This window comes from Priapulus caudatus, unplaced genomic scaffold (assembly GCF_000485595.1).
Source record: "Priapulus caudatus unplaced genomic scaffold, Priapulus_caudatus-5.0.1 Scaffold2254, whole genome shotgun sequence".
Taxonomy (NCBI): Eukaryota; Metazoa; Priapulida; class Priapulimorpha; order Priapulimorphida; family Priapulidae; genus Priapulus; species Priapulus caudatus.
The window spans coordinates 35,569-37,373 of NW_014579315.1; the positions used below are offsets into that span (position 1 = coordinate 35,569).

General features: G+C 44.5%; 1 long non-coding RNA gene across 1 annotated transcript in view; it reads right to left on the reverse strand.

Annotated features, from left to right (window-relative positions):
- Window positions 1–722, reverse strand: part of LOC106818455 — a 9,005-nt gene extending 8,283 nt beyond the window's left edge. Inside the window, exon 1 of the long non-coding RNA XR_001395224.1 lies at window positions 613–722. This is a non-coding gene — a long non-coding RNA (uncharacterized LOC106818455). The remainder of the gene's footprint in view (window positions 1–612) is intronic.
- Between the last annotated feature and the right edge of the window lie 1,083 nt (window positions 723–1,805).

Below are 1,805 nucleotides of genomic sequence, written 5' to 3' on the forward strand. Positions count from 1 at the left end.
TGCAGCTGAGCTGTTTCATTGTATTCCCGGTAAAATTATCGAGTGGTCGCTGGCAGCTATATGGATTCGTGCGCCGGCCGATGCATTCGGCGCACGGATCCATAGCTGCCAGCGCTGCATACTGTCGTAGGACGTTCCCGCGGTCGCGTGCGCCTTGCCGCGGAACTGCGCGCGAGATCTGCGCTTATAGCGCTTGGGATCAACACCTCCTTTCGGCAACGCTTCTCTAGTATCCCGTCTCATCTGGTCACTTCGAATTTTTGTAACAGGTTATATTAGTTTAATACAGAGTGTTGTGATACATAGTAAGTTCCAAGATAGTGGAGAAAGGTTCGTGTTGAGAATAAGCCCAGATTAGAAGTTCTAGTCTCTGAAAATGCACCAGCAAACCGCCCTGAGTGATTCACTCACGGGTTCTTCCACACAAAAGGATAGGGACGCGTTGTAACCCTATCCTGGGTTTGGGTTACATTATTGTATCTAGTGTAAACGCTACTCTGACCGTAGCCTGTGCCTGTGGCTGTGAACCTCACCATAATAAGACCATTGCTTGACCAAGTGCCATGCCTTAACTAATGCTAACTTTATCATAGGGCTATGGAGTAAGCTTACCTCGTAACTATAGAATGTTTAAAGTCTCTCCACTTTTCATACCGAGTACCATACAGCTGGAAATTGGTAGAAACAATGTTGTAAATTTACTTAAACTAGCTGAAACAACAAAATTCACGCCATTTTGTAATGTAGTGAAAGCGCCATCTCTCGGTTCATATACAAACTACATATGCATTTTCAGCCAAAACCTTTTCACCCTCCCCCAAGCACAAAATGTGGATATAAGTCGATAATACGTGTTTTTACAATCACACATATATACGTTCTCCTTCCCTCTATTTTTTTTCTCCTTTATTCCCTTCCGCTCTCCACTTCTACTCCCTCCTTTCCCTCTTCCCCTCTCCTCTCCTCCCCACCCTCCAGTCTCTCTCACCTGCGGCAGCATGGCGCACGTCATAGCAACGGTGGACATCGTGTTCACGTTGAGCATGCGCAGATGATCGTCTTTCTCCACTGTCCCGGAATTCGTCGAAATTCAACGCGTAGGTTGGTTGTAGAGTGGAGATAGGGTGGTGGGTTGCAATTAACAAAAGGATGAGAATTTCAATATTGCATTGCAGAAACGAAGAAGCTAAACTTAAAGGGATTCTTTAAAGATGGTGCATGTAGAAAGCAATGATAACGCTTGGATGATCGAATGCTACGAACAGGCTTCATCAAGCAAGAGAGAATACCAATCTTCACCTGACCATGATAAATTTTTCGAAATGTTTATAAGTTTTGTAAGACGAAAGCGGACACGAAGAGGAGAACCAATCAAGTTGAAGCAACTCCGGGATCATCGATGGTCGGATCCTAGTGTCTCACTCCCTCACCCCCGCTACACGGAAGGGTACGTGCACCTACCCCCTTGGCTGGTTTGTCTCACAGGATTGATATAGGGCAGTGGTGGGCAAACTTTTCAAAGCGAGAGCCGCATCAGTGGGCCATGAAAAGTCAAAGGGCCGCACCTTTTAAAATCGGGCGGTGCGCTCTAAGATAATACGTGCGTTTCGTCTCAAGGGCGCCATCTCTGGACCATAATCATCTGAAATGGCGTTGCAGAGCAAACCAGAGACAATAGAACACTAATCTGTATGACACTGAAAAAGTCAGCCTCGGTTCAAGCACAAACATGTTGACTTTCACAAAAATTTATTGATTTAAAAAAAAAAAAATGTTTATTTATTTTTTATTTTTTTATTTTTTTA